This window comes from Osmerus eperlanus, chromosome 23, assembly GCF_963692335.1.
Source record: "Osmerus eperlanus chromosome 23, fOsmEpe2.1, whole genome shotgun sequence".
In the NCBI taxonomy this organism is placed as follows: Eukaryota; Metazoa; Chordata; class Actinopteri; order Osmeriformes; family Osmeridae; genus Osmerus; species Osmerus eperlanus.
Window position 1 is genome coordinate 11,033,770 of NC_085040.1, and position 18,109 is coordinate 11,051,878.

General features: G+C 39.9%; 1 long non-coding RNA gene across 1 annotated transcript; it reads right to left on the reverse strand.

Moving 5' to 3' along the window:
- Positions 1-7,743: 7,743 nt before the first annotated feature.
- On the reverse strand, positions 7,744-8,504 carry LOC134009511 (uncharacterized). The gene is made up of 3 exons (XR_009928237.1): positions 8,323-8,504; positions 8,099-8,233; positions 7,744-8,012 (listed from the first exon to the last, which is right to left on the reverse strand). It is a non-coding gene; the product is annotated as an uncharacterized LOC134009511 (long non-coding RNA).
- Positions 8,505-18,109: the final 9,605 nt, after the last annotated feature.

The window sequence follows — 18,109 nt, forward strand, 5'->3', positions numbered from 1 at the left end:
TCCTCATTTATTGTCAGGCCACAGTTCAAGCAAAAATGAGAGGCAAGTGTAATTTGTTTGGAAAATCTGGGCTAGGGCTAGTTGATGGACGACATGTAGAATAAACCAGACTTTATGCTTATTCAATCTAACAACCTATTGAAATGACAAGACGGCAATGTATGACTGTAATGTTTCATAGGGTAATGAAACGCACCACTTGTCATACCACTTGATTGCCTGCTGTTGACCGTTTTCTATATCTTGAACATCTCCCTATAATTTTACAGGTGAATGTTGGCCTGCACAGGCCCCGTTCCAAGAAACAGAACATGACAGCACTGCTGTACAAATTGTCCATGTATAGTACATGGCCTTCTCTCAGGTGTCGAGCAAGTACGGTCAGCACAAAGTGACCATTCCTTGCTGAACATCAACGAGACCGTCAAACACCTAATTCCTTGATGTACCAGCAGCATGTTTATTTTTTTGCAAAGGCTGAAAGCCCATCTCCCATCCCACACCATCACCACATTGCATAGAGGGACTGTAGAGAGCATCCCAAGGAGCTGCATCACGGCCTGCAGAGGACAGTGAGGACAGCTGAGAAGATAGTCAGGATCTCTCTGCCCTCCCTCACAAACATCTATACCAAATGCTGCATCCCCAAACCCACACGCATTGTGGACAAACCCATGCACCCCACACGCTCCTGTACATCATCAAACTCAATATTTTTGCATATTGCTGCTACCTCAATAACTGATGTCCATGTATTATGGTATTAGTATGTTATGTTTACATTCAGTTTCCCTTGCACTAGCTTACTTGTTTACATTCACAGTATCCCCACTTCTTGGTGTTTTGAGGCATTTGTCACAAATTTCATCTTGTCTTATTGGACCAATTTTATTGACCTAATTCCACACAGTTGTTGTAGTTGTCTAGGTTATGTCTAGGTCCTGGAAGAACGTTGTTTTGTTTCATTGTGTACTGTAAGTATATGATGACAATAAATACCAGTTGACTTGTCATGACAACAGATCCAGAAATCCCAAGCCCTTCATGATCCTGGATGTCCATAGTGGATCCTGTGTAAAGGATCATGTCCTAAACATAGCCAGTACATCACACAACTCAAACATGCTGTACCTTTTTGCCGATATGTTGACGGAAGCTTTGCCTACCCCTACACAGTAAGGTTTTAAATAATTTTGATGTGATATTTTTTATAGCTGTGTGCTAATGATATTCATTGATATGTAACGTGACAATGACGAGATTGTACCCTTTCCTGGACATGTAATTAGCTACCTGAAATGAGTAAAAGGATACGTGTTAAAAATTAAGAAACGTGTTGGTGTGGGCTTTTTAACTTATTAAAATATTTATTAAAATAACTTAGTACTGTCATTACTGTTCCGATTTTTAAATATTCACACAGGTGAATCCACAGTGAATTGATATGATATATTATCGTAGTGTAGCTTTCGAGAAGCTAACTTGGCTAATGACGATAATGTAGGCTGCCATGTTTTTTGTTTTGATCAGTACTCTGCATTGTGGGTGTCAAATGGTCAACGAGATGACCTAATCTTCTCACGAGAAAATACTGAGGTGTACGGGGTCAAGGGGTACATCATCAAGGGTCATATTTGTTGCCGGAAGACAAAAAAATCAAAGATGGCCTCTAGTAGCTCAAAACGAGACGAAAGACAGACGAATGTCAGATGTTTTAGATGCATATTTGTGAACGTATATCTATTATTTCGATCTCTGGTTGGTTGTACAATAGTAAAATCTGTTGAAAGCGATAGCCAAGTCAAGGAAAACGGATAATATTATGGTTTACTAGGTGGCGTGAGTAAAGCGTGAGTTATTTTTGGTTAGCTGTTAGCTAACATTAGCTAAACTAAATTGTTTGAACGTTTTCTTATGGATAATAAAGGTAAACTTTCTCAAAATATACAGTAAATTGAGATTCATGTTTATAACATACGCGTAGGCTAATGCTGAAGAGTTTATTGTTACGTAATAAGCCAAACTGGACATTCTAAAGGACGCGTTCCAACACACCGGTGTGTTGGTACGCTCCAGGGACCAGCCAGGACTCAACACACCGGTGTGTTCGTACGCGTCAAAGGGTTGTCCTGAAAGAGGACAATTTTTCCTACATTTTAAGGTATAACTTGTTTCTGTAAGTTAAACTATATGAACGTTAGAGGAATTTGTTTGACAAATTAGTTGAATATCAGAAAAAGAGCAGCAAGCAGAGTGGCACACTCTGCTTGCTGCTCATTCATAAAAATCATGAAGGAGCAAACATTTTAATGTATTTCAAACTGTCATAATTCAAAATTGGCTGAACATTTGAAAAAGCTGAATCATTTGGGAATAGCTGAATGTCTTGTGAACATTTCAAAGGTTGAATGGTGTCTCTAGCTGAAAGTAAGCTGAAGTAGTTACGTTTGAAAGAGGAGGAAGCTTTTTAATGATTTGAAAGGATTTACCATTACTTTTAATGGGAGAATAATTTGCACAAAAACCTTAATGTCTTAAAAAGTATAAAAGTGAGAAATACCAAAAGTCATAGCCATCATCTCCTGAAGGAGCTGAACGTTTTGATACAAAAGTTGTAGGAATCGGTTAAAGTATGCAGAACGAGTTAAAGGCCAAAAAACGGCGGAAGAACTAAGAAACAAGAGAATCCACACAAACTAGAATCCACACCTCAAACAAGATAACCTAGACGCAAAACTGTACATCCAATCCAAAATATAAGGATATTTTCCGAGACCCAAGACTCTGCCGAAACCAGAGATATTCTTTATATGTCTGTGCAGTCAGAAATACGACTCTACCTGCAGTTTCAAAAACGTGTTCCTTTTGGAAGCTGAAAGCTGAACTGTTAAACAGAAGAAGTAGGCTAGCTAGTCGTAACAAGAATATTATCGTTTTAACAGATTAAATTATAGTTGGGATAGTATTAGCAGTAGCAGATGTAGCCTATGCGTTTACTCGGCTTTCTTAGTTGGATTCAATGTGTTGATGGAATGAAACATACAGCAGTAGAGCCGATACAGGAAGACACGGCGACACTTTGTTGCAGAAGGATGTTGGTGCAAGTTTTGTCCGTGGAGCATACAACGATTAATAAAAAAGAATCATGTAGACGTGTTTATTGAGTAATCGCATAACTAATTACACATGTAAACGGAGTAATCGTATTATTGGCATAAACCGACAATTGCTAGTAATCGTGTTTCTCATGGTCAAGTAAACGTACCAATCACCTGTGTGAGAGACTGAGTGGTGCGTGTCTGTCGATGCCACGGTGATGGTGTAGCTATGATTGCTAACGCGCTGAGGGCAGAGAATAACAGAAATGTAGCTACAATCCACACCTCAAACAAGTTAACCTAGACGCAAAACTGTACGTCCAATCCAAAATCTAAGGATATTTTCCGAGACCCAAGACTTTGCCTAAACCAGAGATATTCTTTATATGTCTTTGCAGTCAGAAATACGACTCTACCTGCAGTTTCAAAAACGTGTTCCTTTTGCTTTCCTGGTGCTTGTTTGTTTGGTTGCCACGGTGATGGCGCAGCTGTGATAGCTAACGAGCTAGGCAGAGAGAAAAACGAACATTTACCTAGCATCCACACCTCAAACAAGTTGACCTAGACGCAAAACTATACGTCCAATCCAAAATATAAGGATATTTTCCGAGACCCAAGACTCTGCCGAAACCAGAGATGTCCTTTATATGTCTGTGCGGTCAGAAATACGACTCTATCGGCAGTTTCAAAATCTTGTTCCTTCTTGCTTTCTCTGACTGATTTTACTCACCTCTCCATTGAAGTTAGTGAGAGAATTTGAAAGGCTGCTCTCGCTTCAAGGCTCATAGCTGAAAATCTGTAAATGTGAGCTCTTTAGTAGTTACATTGGCTGAAAGAGGACAATTTTTCCTACATTTTAAGGTATAACTGGTTTCTGTAAGTTAAACTATATGAACGTTAGAGTAATTTGTTTGACAAATTAGTTGAATATCAGAAAAAGAGCAGCCAGCAGTGCTTGCTGCTCATTCATAAAAATCAAGAAGGAGCAAACATTTTAATGTATTTCAAACTGTCATAATTCAAAATTGGCTGAACATTTGAAAAAGCTGAATCATTTGGGAATAGCTGAATGTCTTGTGAACATTTTAAAGGTTGAATGGTGTCTCTAGCTGAAAGTAAGCTGAAGTAGTTACGTTTGAAAGAGGAGGAAGCTTTTTAATGATTTGAAAGGATTTACCATTACTTTTAATGGGAGAATAATTTGCACAAAAACCTTAATGTCTTAAAAAGTATAAAAGTGAGAAATACCAAAAGTCATAGCCATCATCTCCTGAAGGAGCTGAACGTTTTGATACAAAAGTTGTAGGAATCGGTTAAAGTATGCAGAACGAGTTAAAGGCCAAAAAACGGCGGAAGAACTAAGAAGTTGATATAATAATAATAATAAAGAGAAACAGGAAAACAATAGTGAGAATGCTTAACAGCATTCTCACAATAATAACTAGAAAAGGCTGTTCCTGCGAAACAGCAGTGAGAATGCTGAAAACCTGAATGGGGATAGCTGACCATGCTAAAAAAGCTGAAAATAGTGAAAATTTAGTAGAAAGTTATAAGCTGAAGCTTCAAAGCAACCGAAAGGTATTTTTGAAAGGGGCTGGAGCAGCATTCCAACAATGATTTGAAAGGATTTACCATTACTTTTAAAGGGAGAATAATTTGCACAAAAACCTTAATATTTTAAAAAGTATAAAAGTGAGAAATGAGAAAATACCCGCAAGCTGAAATGAATTTCAAAAATGTGTGAGTCACACAAAAGAGGCAGTGTGGAAGCTGAACTGCATCATCTTAACAAAGCTAAGAGCTAAAATAGCCTACAATGTGGGAGAAGCTGAAAGCTGAACTGTTAAACAGAAGAAGAAGTAGGCTAGCTAGTCGTAACAAGAATATTATCGTTTTAACAGATTAAATTATAGTTGGGATAGTATTAGCAGTAGCAGATGTAGCCTATGCGTTTACTCGGCTTTCTTAGTTGGATTCAATGTGTTGATGGAATGAAACATACAGCAGTAGGGCCGATACAGGAAGACACGGCGACACTTTGTTGCAGAAGGATGATGGTGCAAGTTTTGTCCGTGGAGCATACAACGATTAATATTGAATTTTGAAAATGAATTCCGTTCATATTTTGAATTCTTTTTCAATCCTTATAAAATGAAGTCACTTAAAGATGCTAAATAAGTTGACAAAGGGGAAAAATTAGCAGAAATGTAGTTGCTGGAACTTTTTTCAGAGCTGGAAAGTACTTGTGGAAGGACGTGGAGCTGAATTAGCATTGAAAAACAAACTACTGTAAAACATGTAAAAAAAGAACAGTGCTGAACAATACAGTGTAAAGAAGTTCAACTGTTAACCCTCGTGCTGCCTTCGGGTCACATGACCCAAAGGTTCATAACGAACCATTGTTGTGTTTACCCAATTTTACCCAATACAAAAACAAATAAAAATTATTTTCTTTTAACCATTCCAATGTGGGGGGTCTGAGACAGCCCGACAGTTAAAAGAAAATGCTTCACTTTGTTTTTGTATGAGGTAAATTTGTCGCAATACGACGGTGGGTCACAATGACTGATGGGTCAGAATGACCCGAAGATAACACAAGGGTTAAACAAATATATATTTAAAGAAGCTAATATGACCATTGATATGTACTCTGATATTAGAAGGAAAGGAATAAATGAAATCTTAAACTGAACCAAGTCCAGTAAGATTAATGATTGTTCAGTTTTTATGAAGGCGACACAATAATTGTTTTTAAAGCATTAGAAAACATTTTAATAAAATATTAACAATACAACCAATTTTTTGATTATTACAAAAACCTCAACAAAACACTTCACAAAGTAGTTGGAAAAACAGAAATTACAAGGTTCAGTCATGTTCTGTTATGGATTTCAAATAATGTCCATTATTATGTGATATGTTATGTTATATTTCAACAATAATATTATTAATCAAATGTATAGTCTTATGTTAATCTTTAAAACTTACAGAACTACTAATATGAATATTAGTTATAATAAAAAATATTCCCAAACCAAAATACCAGCTGATACCCCACAATAAGACAGGATTCACTCAATCGTGTGTTCCATTTCAAAAGTGTGTTTCTTCATCCATTTGCAATTTTTTGGGGTCTTTAAAATGGCCAAATAAAATGTTCTATAAACTGTTCTGCTATCATTAGTTTCCATATGGTGGACAGTTGAGAAAGGTTTTACTTATTAAATAATAACCTGATCATCAATGCAGGTGGCTGTGAGCATTCCCAAATGTCAGGAATGCTCTCCATAATGAGTCAACACAACATGAGTGTGGGTCCTGTATTATTCCTTTTATAATTACTACGAAATCCATCCAATCCACTTATTTCATGTGTACATTTATATGTGATCACTGAAGAGGTCAGTTTATTTAGTTTAACTACGTCATTGTTTCAGTGATAACCAAAATACAGGAAAACATGATGGAGAACAAAAGAAGACACATTTTTGTCAAAGGACAAACTTAAATATATAAAATAAAAGGTTTTTGTTTGGATTGAAGTAGTTCTATGTGAGTATGTTCCTAGAGTATTTATTTATGTCTCACCCTAAAACTGTTGGATATATTAAATAAGAAAAAATAAATAACACAAAGAAGATAGACAAATAAATTAGTACAAAACTAAATTCCCATTATTGGTTTCTGTGATCATATTGAAAGGCAGGGCTGAACAATATAAGTCACCAACACACTAAACCTGCTCAGACATCCTGTGTCATTTGCATTACTTATTTTCTGTGGTTTTATGGTAACCAAGTTTGAATTTGGTCCTTCTTTCTTAGTGAATAAAACAAGGCATAGAATATGTGAGTTATGGTAATAACTGTGTCTTTACCATAACTCGCATGGTAAATATGAGTTGGTTATTACTGTTTGTTTATCGGTTTCCAAATACACTGATAAAATACACTGTTTATAAGTGTTTTATTGAACACTGATAAACAAAGATATAACAATTTCAATGACTCGCAGTTTTGTTCAGCCGTATCTCTTTTCACATGGTGGGGTTTATTTTCTATGTGTGAGTCCTGTCTTATTCAAGTACGACTAAACCAGTTCTCTCTGGTTTGCTCATGAGTACATTTGCACATGATATCTGAAGTAGTCAAAGTTTCTAGTGAACAGTGACCAGATATGAGGAAACGTGATGGAGAAAAACACTAATGCATTGTTCTGAAACATGAAATAAACATTCACATTTACACAGATGGACAGGATAAAATGTTACTCAGAGTCCTCCATTTTGTCCACAGTTCACTTTTATGTGGTTGCTGTTTGTTTAATCTGATGGTGCAAACTAAAGAGTCAAAGGAGCACAGAGTCAATGTGAAGATGTAAAGTGTTCTCACCATGTGACCTTTTTCACTTTCACTGGCTGCTGAACTGCTGCTTCCATGTACCTGCTCAGTGTTCGCTGCAACACTGGAAAGATGGGTACAGTCCTTCAAGAGGAAACCAGGAGTATTTTTACCTTTGAGCCTCATTATGAAGACCTGATGCTGCACAGAGGACCTGCTGCAGCTTTAGCTGACGCAGTGGGACCTCCTCTCTCCTGATGCAATCAGGAGAGAGGAGTAAAACATTTATAATACTGGTTTGATTTAACAATAAACCTACAGAAGATCAGTGCACACATTGTAATTACTGGGAATGTTGATTAAAGTTAGTGTATCAGTGTGTTACTGTGATGAACAGAATCAACATACTTGCACAATGTCCCCCTCCATCGTGAGGAGGCCCTTGGTCCCCTTCACATCCTTTATGGATGTGTGTGAAGACGGGTGACAGACATGTGACCACCAACCAAAGAGTCAACAGCAGTTTGTCTCTACTGGAGAGGAAGATGATGCAAGCATGAAGGTGGAACTGATCCTGAGGAGAAAACAAATATATAGTCATGAACTTTAGTCTTTAAAATCACAAGCTGAAAGGTCACATGATGCATGATAAGTTTATACCTTGAACAGTGCTGCAGAGCACAAATCATCTCCTGTCAGTGAGATTTAACATGTGGATGTTTCAGAAGTGTTGATGATAACTTTCTGTTCATCTGTGAGGGTCTCAGCTATGAAGGATTCACAGGAGAGAAAGGCCTACAGAAAGACAATGGAACTGGGAATTAGCATACCCAGAGTAATGAAGTTAATATTTTGTATTTCCAAAGAGAAGATCTCCACTCTACCTTCTGAAAGCTGAGAAGAACCCTGGTCACTGGCAGGAGGAGGACATGTCTCTGTATGATGCAGCAGTGCTGAGTTCACTGTTGCTGGTGGTCTGAGGCAGCATGATGTGTGGTTTTTCTCAGGGTCAGCCAGGTGGTCAGGTGAGGGTTAACAGGGGCCATTTTATGCTCTGCTTTGAAGAAACACTGGGATGGCAGGACGTAGAAGATTTCTCTGTGATGGGTCTGGTTTGGACTGACAGTTCATGAAGATGATGTTGAAGTGTGTGTTGTTGTGCTGGAGTTGGTGCTGAAGGATGTTGTCATGAAGGATACACGAGAACATGTCTCCTGTCTGGAGGAAACAAAGCTAAACATCTAAACAGTTTAAGTTATAGTAGAGTTATAGTTCTTTGACCGGCCACCCCACCCCCAACCCACTTTGCCCTCCACCCCAGTGGGGTATCAGCTGGTGTTATTGGTACATCAGAAAGCATGTGCTGCACCTAGAGCTCATGCTTTCTGATGGTAAATGTAGCAGCTTTTGTAGAGCTGCTCAGACAGTGGTGGCCTGTGCATTTATCAATCCTGACCCAACCCACCCAGATAAATGCACAGGCCACAACGGGTTGAATATAGAGGTGATATAAATGTATTTAATATTATTATACCCATTATCATTTTAATATATTATCATCATTTGATTCATTATAACTTATATGTGTCATATTATTTAAATTATAAGTATTATAACAGCTGTAAATAATCTTTTATGAGGTGAAACGTTCAATATTGAGAAAACTTACAGTATCTGGGAAAAATTCATTATCTTATTCTGTTAAATATCAATAGCTTTTCTTAATACTTTTCTAAAGAAAACATTATTATCTCTTCACCAAAAATACAAACTTCAGGCAGTAATTCTTTACATTTTTCATGATTTTTAAGACTCACCGACCTCTTCATGGTTCACTGGTGGACAGGACACAGAACACTGGGTTGTGATAGCTATAATACGTCCTCATGACCCCTGACTGGAGACATCTCTGTGGCTGGGAAATGAAAATTAGATCAAGCAGTGTGTTCTTGTCTGTGGTGGCAGAGGTGATCAGCTGTACATATCCCTTAGACTGAAACAGATCTAGAATTGGCTTTGTTGACCCGAGTACCTGATTCTCATTGAAGTCTCCACACACAATAACAGGGTGACAGTCCAACACCTCAAGTGCATCCAAAAGGCTTACCAGGTTTTCCAGGAACGGTCTCAGACTGTAGTCAGGAGGTCTGTACACAGCTGCAATCACTGCACAGAATGGAGCCTCAACCTTCAAAGCCACAAACTCAAGATCAGTCACATTATGCAAATACTGTCTTTCACGCACCTGAATGTGGTTTCTCACATAAACAGCAACTCCACCACCTTCTTTGCTGGCCATCTGAGGATATCTAGTGTAGGATGCGTGTCTGTTGCGTTTAAACATGTTGTAGCCGTCCAGCTGAAGACTGTCTGCAACAAAGGAGCCTTGCAGGCGAGTCTCTGTCAGACACAGTACATCTGCTAGCCTCAGCTCATGATGTTTCTCGATGTCACCGATGTGAGATGGCAGTCCCTCTGTGTTGTGATGAACAAGGGTCAGAGTGTCAGGCCTGTTTACTGTTTCTCTCACCTGAAGAAGAGGCATCATGTGATCCACATCGACTTGTCTCATGGTCTCGAGCGCTGCAGTCACTTCAGGATTGGCGTATATTTTCTTTTCATCCAAATCTAGTAAATAAAGACCGCTGAGAGACGTCACTCTGCTGAGAGCTACATAAGCCATACCTGCTTCAAAGATTTTCTGCAGTGACACCACAGCTGCATGTGTTGTGAGGCCCTGGGTTTTATGGACAGTGCACGAGAACGCCAGCCTCACAGGAAACTGTCTACGTACCACTCCATTCTGTTTCAGCTTCTCCTCTGCTCTCTCGATGTAAACCAGATTGGCAGATTCTGGAGCTCCACTCTGGTTTCTTGTTACACCTGTCTGATTGTCCATCCTCAGGCCCAGCTTAGTGATGTGTTGATCATCTTGAGAAGTCACGATGCTCATCAGTGTGGCAAAAGCACCGTTAACCAGACCATTCTGAACATCAAAGTTTCTGGTGAGCATGACACGAGCCCCTTCAGCAACTTTCAGAGTGTCTGCTAAATCATTTCGACCTCCCTTATATGGTGTGTCTTTTCGTGCCATTGTGCCTGTTCGGGGATCTTTCTGGAAGTCATCTGCATCGATCGTTATAATGTTGGAATGGAACAAAGACAGTGTTGCTGAGTTATGTTCATCAACCAACTTATTTGTGGGGAAAATGTGCAGAACCTCAGTGGGACAACGAGCTCGTTCAGTGATGGTCTGTGACAACAAATCTCTGTCAGCCTGAGACAGCTCATCTGCCTTTTGTTTCACCCGAATCCTGTTCAACATGTCTGCAAAGGCAACATCATCTTTTTGTCTCATGATCTCAGTCAGAGTGATCATCTGAAAATGTTCCTGCCACAGGTCAATATCTGCTGGATCGTGTACACAGAGCGGTTTAGACTGTCGCACAGGTGGCAGCTGATAAAAATCTCCAACAGCTAAAACTGACATTCCACCAAACGCTCTCTGATTGCCTTTGATCTGTTTCAGTCGTGCGTCCACATAAGCAAAAAGAGGCTTCGAAACCATCGAGATCTCATCGATTATGATGATTTGAGCATTAAACAGTTCAGATCTGAGTTCATCCAGTTTGTTACCAAGTCCTTGGATTGGTGGTTTCAGACTGCGGGGAAGCTTCAGTAGAGAGTGAAGTGTTGTGCCACAGATGTTGAAAGCTGCAGTTCCAGTGAAAGAAGAGAGTAAAACAGTTGGGTTTGATATGTCAAACTCCTCTGAGTAGAGTTGCAGTTTGCTCAGTATCTTAGATGCCTCAGAGTAAATGCATTTTATCAGGTGTGACTTTCCTGTTCCTGCACCACCGTTGACATAAAAGAAAAACTGCTCTGGATTTAGGCCACACACAAGTTTATTGCACCAGTCTCTGATTGCATAGAACACACAGGCCTGCTTCTGGTTCAGGTTCTGATACATATGTCGTAGCACAGCTGTATCCATAGCTGGAGGTTCTCTGATGGCTCTCATTTCTGTTACAGCAGCAGACTGAGGACAATAGTCGGGCACATTTTCCTGTTCATCGTCTGGCTCTCTTTCCTGCAGGTCATCATCACACGGCAACCTCACAACTTCAGATTCAGGAGCAAGATTACACCATTCATCAATCACATGGTCTCTGCTCTCCTCAAACTCTACAAGTGCATTCTCAATCTCCTCAGTGTTTTTCTCATATTTGTCTCTGTTTGTTTTGACAATATGTTTCACACTCTCAGGACGGTTTGAGCCTGGTAGCTGGACCCAGCCAGAGTTGTAAAAAGAGTCGTAGGTTGGAAGATCGGTACTTCGTATTTCATACTCAGATCGGTGAGGAAGGTACAGTCTCAGTAATCTGGCATAAAACTGCTCTGGGTGTTTCTCCTTTGAACAGTGGTAATATCTGATGACAGAGGGCTTATCATTTTTCCGCCTTTGGACAAATCCCAGCTCATTCAGAAGTGGTAAAACGCCATCACGCTTTGAGTGGTCTGCACTGACAAACCTGCAGGTAGCAGCAAAATCAGCCAAGCACATCTCCTCATACTCTGGTGTCTCAGGTCTGGCTTTGTATTTGTCACTCAAACTTGTCATCCAGACATTACAAGACTCTGACGGGGTGTCCTCCAAGAATGACATGGGGCGACTCATTTTCACTGGATTGTCATCAGTAGGAATGAACACAACACTGCGTGAACACTTTTTCATCTTTATTCCACATGCACGAGTCACACACTCCTGAGCACTGATCTCTCTCTTTTTTGAGTAAGCCTGCATGACAGCTCTCATCTCATCACACTCATTAACTCTGTCCATGTTGGAATTCTCCATGACTGTTTTCAGGTACTCTGACAGACCACTTTCTTTCTTTGTGATGTATTTAGTCAGATACTGTATACACGAGTAAGCATTCAGAATGAAAGACACATCGATGTTACTGTCCCAGGCTTTAAGCAGATGTGGGTTGTACCCGTTTATCCAGCAGTCTTTGGGATCACGCTTCAGGTGGATCGCAGTCTTTCTGTTCATACTCTGAAGGTACCGTTCATACTCTGCCAGTGTCAAGTTGCATTGAGAGAGGACCTGCTCTAGACTCAAGGAAGCGATTTCAGGTTCATTCAGCAGCTGCAGCAGAGGTCTGAGTTTGCTCTTTGCAGTTCCAGTGTTATCATCCTCACCAGGTCTTGTGATCGTTGTGCTTGTGCAGGGTGGCTTTGGAAAACCAAACCGACAACCAGAGTTCACACTCTTGAAGCAACTCCTAGTGTGGTTCTTACTGTGCTTCTGTACTTCAGAGACTTTCTGGTACAGTTCAGGTTGTGTTTCTGGGTCAGGTAGTTGTGCTGAGATGTATCTGTCTACAAAATCACACACAGTCTGATCATCACAAACATCCAGTTCAGGTGCTCCATCAATCCAAAGCATTCCATGAATATGTGGACTTCCTCTGTGCTGAAACTCTACTCTGTAGAAAAAGTCAATCACTTTCCCCAGTGGCTGAGCATCTGAGAGCAGCAGATCTCTGAATAGTGCCTCAACACGCTTATCAAACAAACGCATGCATGTGACAGGGTTGGATCGCAGAATCTGACATTTAGCTGTCCAGTCAAGTGATTCAAAATCTACCTCTTCACCTTGCTGTCTCTTTATTGCTTCAATCACTTCAGGCCATCTGAATTCAGCAGCTGAAAATGTGCAGAAGAACGTCGGAGTTCCCAACTGTCTGATCATGGCAAACAGATCTTTAGTGGTTTTCTCCCAGTATACTGGAGTCCCTCTCAGTGGCTGCATGAATCTGATTGCATCTTTATTTCTCACCAGTTTCTCAACCTCTCTTTTGTCTTGTAACATGCCTGAAGTTATCATGCGTCCATCTCTGGTCATAGTTTTACCTTTCCTCAGCTGTATCGTCATGCTGTTATTAGCCAAGTGTATTTCTATCACAAACTGTGCAAAGAACAAGTAGTTTGGGTCTCTGGCAAAACGATCATCCACATTAAAAAGCCGTGACTTGAAATATCCACTTGGACTGACTTTAATGTGTCTCATTTGGTCCAATGTGTTCTCGCCCGTAGGAAACTGTACAGGGAATGACATTGATTCCAAATGTGGAGTCCTGAAGAAGCTTACTGGGCTATTCCTCTGTGCTGGTGCCACACAATAAGTGTTATCACTGTAACAGAGGATCTCTTCTGATATGTCAAGAGGCTGAAGGCATGATTCTAAAGCAAACCCTCCATTTGGCAGATCACCTTCGTCTCCATCATCTCTCTGCTGCTGTGGTTGTTCACATTCACCATTCTGATCATTTTCAGGCTCATTTTCTGCCTCACACAGTGCATTTCTCTCACACATGTCAATTTGCATCAAATCTGCATCATCATAGTCATCCTCCCCCATGCTAACATCATCATCATCATCATCATCATCAGGAAGTGTTGGGTCACAGAGTTCAGCTTCATCTCTAATAGTAACGTCCTGATATTGTGGATGAACCTGCTTCAGTTTCAGTAATGCAGAGACTAGTTTAGACCAGGTTACTGTCTGAAAAAGCTGATGCCCTCTGTAAGACAAACGTCTTTTCAGTTTCACTCTCATCACCTGAGACTCACTCCTCAGTCTGGGTAATGCATTGACTGTTTCTTGGACCTCAGATGGCACACACAAAACATTTCCCCTGATCAGTCTTTGTCTGCCTCTTGGAAGAGGAATGATCTTTGCAAACGGTATGCACTTAGCAATCAAATGTCTTTCCAGAATATTCAGATCTGACAGTTCGCTGGGAATTTCAGACAACTCAAGTTTATTAGCTGCTGCGAGGTTTGGCATGCATCCTTTCTTTAGATGAGCGTGGCATGTGTGACAAATCCACTCTTTCCTTCTCTCATCAGGAACTGTGCATGGTTCACTTCTGCAGGCTTCATCACAAACATGAACATACTTTCCTGTCAGACATTGTGCGACCACATTTGGATTTTTGTCATAGTTTGACCTTGTGCACGTTCGTACCTGGTTGGGAAACGAGGCCTTGTGGCACACAGTGCAGACATAAGTGGGACCAGCCTTAATATTAGATCTAAACACAGATATGGCTTCATTGATCAATCTATTCTCAACTGTCTCGTGTTGCAGACTCTGTGTTTCTCTGGTCTCTGTTTCACTCTGAGTATTTCTGTTCATCTGTCTGTATTTTCTTTTTATGCTCACTGTACATCTGATGTTATGCATCATCCTAAATGAATGATTGTTATATCGTTTTCTCATTAAATCTTTCATAAGCTGTCTGTGTCTGAGCCTGAATACTCTGTCATTTGCATAACGGTTTCTGATATAAGATCTTTGTTTCTGTTGAAAAGCTTCACTTTGACTGTAACGGTTTCTGATGTAGATCATTTGTTTCTGTCGAAAAGCTTCACTTTGACTGTAACGGTTTCTGATGTAGCTCATTTGTTTCTGTCGAAAAGCTTCACTTTGACTGTAACGGTTTCTGATATTCATCTTTTGTCTATCTCGAAACACTTTGTTTGTTCTATAATTATTAGAAAAATACTGCTTCAGATACTGTTTTCGTTTATGTCTAAATTCAGCATTTTCCCTGTAGGAATTCCTCACGCTCTCTCTCTTTTTCTCTCTGACTTTCAGATTTTTCCTGTAAGAATCTCTGATGTATGATTCATGTTTTTCCCTTAATTCAGAGTTGTGTTTATACTTCTTAATATTTTGCAGGGTTTTCTTCTGTCTAATATCAAGATTATTTTGATATGTCAGGTTTGAGTAAGAGCTTTTCTTTGCTCTAAAAGTTTCATCTGAAGCATACTTTTCCCTTTCTTTCTTCTTTTTATTCTCTTTACTTAGTCGAGGTTTTTCTGTCCTTAGTCTCCTCTTCAGTTTTTTCCTCTGCTGTTTATTTAACTTTGTCAGTTTACAGGAGATTCCTATCAGTACAGTATCAGAGAGCTTAGTGGACACATTGTTTCTTATTGAGGGTGAAAGGTTTGATTCACAGTGAGCATCATGCGATAAAAGGAAACTGGATTCTCTTGTTGCTTCTTTGTCAGCACTGGTAGGAGGGAATGAGACATGTTGTTGTTTAACATCAGATGTAAAACTGATATCAGTGGACACACCTTCCATTACATCGTCACAAAGATCATCTACAACAGGGTTCATCACTTCTTCTGTGAAGTTACACTCATGTGCAGGAGAAGCCTGTGTTAGGAATGTAACATCAACCTCTCGTTGAACAGCATTTGTGTCAGCTGACATTTCTGGTAAAATGTTCTTAGACTGATCAGTGGCTGTTTGCATGTTTGATTCATTGACAGCTTCCTCTAACAGAGGAGGTATATCAACAGCTGTGTGTCTGCAGCCTGTGTCTGAAACAGCATTTCTCTGGTTGGATGTGTTCACACAGTGAAATGACAGAGGTTTGAGTTCATACATACAAGATGACTGGATGTCAAACATTGTGTAGCACAACTTGATCCTGTCAATCATGTCACTCAGATGTGTGAATTTCAGCATCACAGCAGTACCAAAGTTCAACAGCCTGGAGGACAGTGGCATTCCATTTGTGTTCCTGGAGTGTGGGTCAAAGTATCCGTACTGACCAGATCTGTATCTGAAAACTGCGATACATAACCCTGACATGATAAGCAGCCCATACTGTACACCTGATGACAGAAAGCTCAGTCCATGTTCAAGGCTGAGAAGCCTCTCTCCACCTCCAAATGTTCCATACACAGACAGCCGAGTCAAGTCTACCTGATACTTTGACCTGCGTGCACACACTTCATCTGGAAGTTCATCAGATGCCAAATGGACACTGTTAGGAAACCGTTCTCTGGCCTGTCTGTACACAACATCACCTTTATCCAGAACTAGGTCAAGATCTGCTCTGCTAATCTTTTCATTCTCATGAAGAAATGACAGAAAGACCAAACTGTTGGTCACACACTGACTGTTCCTGTATTTTCCATATTTTAATGAAGCCTGACTGTGTGAGGCACAGACATGTGTCATTGATGGCTGAGGTTCCGCATTCACACGGTGTTGATGAGATGTTCCAGCTGCATCACATCCTTTCTTTACCATGTCAGCATAAGACACCTGAGGTACACTCTGCTTCACCTGTTGTTCTTTATCATGCTGGACAGCATCAATGACAGTGTTCCCATCAGAAACTGCACTCTGACCTCTGCTGTTTACCTGCTGTCCATGAGAAGACTGTCCAACATACATACCATCACTGTGATGTCCTCTCCTTACAACCTCAGCATAAGATACGTTCTGTGACACTGGGATACCTTCTGCTTGTTCACGCTGAGATTCTTTCTCCTTCTGCCATCTGAGCTTCTGAGCCTGAGAACGTTGACCCTTCCTTGGCATTGTTGCTGTGCTTCAAAACCTCAAAACGTACTTTATTTGTACTGATGTCACCAACACACTCCGGTTGTTGTGATATTTCAAATGTAGCTTTGTTTAGTTTATCAATATCTACCAATTAATTTATTTAATTAGTAATTTTACATGCAATGCTTAATTACAAAAACTATGAAAGTAGAAACAGTTTGTTGTCAAATGTGTGGAAAATATTAAGAATGGAAGTGTCTACCTTATGTACACAGTTATGTCAGAACATTTTTATTTCATGTATTTACAACTCAAGAACAGGTTTTATAGGACAAAACAGTAAATATCCAGAAGATAAGTAATATGTTTTAAGTACTCGGTCACACCACAGAGAAAATAATTATTAAGGAAATATACAAACTCAAGACAAAGTACAATTTGTTTTTAACTTTTACCAGCGGACAAAAATAAATAAATATGGTAGTTAGAGTTTTACTCAGTAAGAATAAACTTCATTAATTGGGTGAGATCTCAGATTTCTGAAACAGCAAGACCAGGTTCCAAACAACCTCGGTTTTCCAAAGCAAATCTGGTTCAGAGAACGTTGAGCCAAAGCAAATCTGGTTCTGAGAACGGTGAGCCAAAGCAATTCTGGTAAGCCAAAGCAATTCTGGTGAGCCAAAGCAATTCTGGTGAGCCAAAGCAAATTTGGTGAGCCAAAGCAATTCTGGTGAGCCAAAGCAATTCTGGTGAGCCAAAGCAATTCTGGTGAGCCAAAGCAAATCTGGTTTTGAAATTAGATAGAGAGGGGACAGATGGATACAAGATAGAATGTCCAAATATTAGATGGAGGGGGGTAGATGGATACAAGATAGAATGTCCAAATATAAGATAGAGGGGGATAGATGGATACAAGATAGAATGTCCAAATATTAGATGGAGGGGGGTAGATGGATACAAGATAGAATGTCCAAATATAAGATAGAGGGGGATAGATGGATACAAGATAGAATGTCCAAATATTAGATGGAGGGGGGTAGATGGATACAAGATAGAATGTCCAAATATAAGATAGAGGGGGATAGATGGATACAAGATAGAATGTCCAAATATAAGATAGAGGGGGATAGATGGATACAAGATAGAATGTCCAAATATAAGATAGAGGGGGATAGATGGATACAAGATAGAATGTCCAAATATAAGATAGAGGGGGTAGGTGGGACAGGAAAGACAGAATGTCCAATAATGATAGGGACAATGAGAGGAGACACGTTGAACAGGAAGACACA